Source organism: Mustela nigripes, chromosome 6 (genome assembly GCF_022355385.1).
Source record: "Mustela nigripes isolate SB6536 chromosome 6, MUSNIG.SB6536, whole genome shotgun sequence".
NCBI classification, from domain to species: Eukaryota; Metazoa; Chordata; class Mammalia; order Carnivora; family Mustelidae; genus Mustela; species Mustela nigripes.
The window spans coordinates 88,055,533-88,055,961 of record NC_081562.1 but is presented as its reverse complement, the minus strand read 5'-3'; positions in this window follow the sequence as shown (position 1 = coordinate 88,055,961).

Sequence of the window (429 nt, the reverse complement as noted above, 5' to 3'; positions counted from 1 at the left end):
ATTCCAACAATAAAAGATCGAATTAGTTGAATGATGTTAAAACAATGTTATATAAACACACACACAGATGGAATCAACTTCAAAATAGATGAGTTAAAGGAACTAATGTTAGATCCAAAAGAGGGCCTACACTATGCTCCCCTATAAAGCGGGGAAGGGGGACAAAAGGAACAATGTAATATAGAAATAAGAGCTGGGGGCTTGACTACACAAATAGTATCCTATTAAGAATGTTACAATCTGGGGGGCACCTGGGTGGCTCAGTGGGTTAGAGCCTCTGCCTTCGGCTCGGGTCGTGATCCCAGGGTCTTGGGATCCAGGCCCAGATCGGGCTCTCTGCTCTGCGGGGAGCCTGCTTCCTCCTCTCTCTCTGCCTGCCTCTTTGCCTACTTGTGATCTCTGTCAAATGAATAAATAAAATCTTAAAAA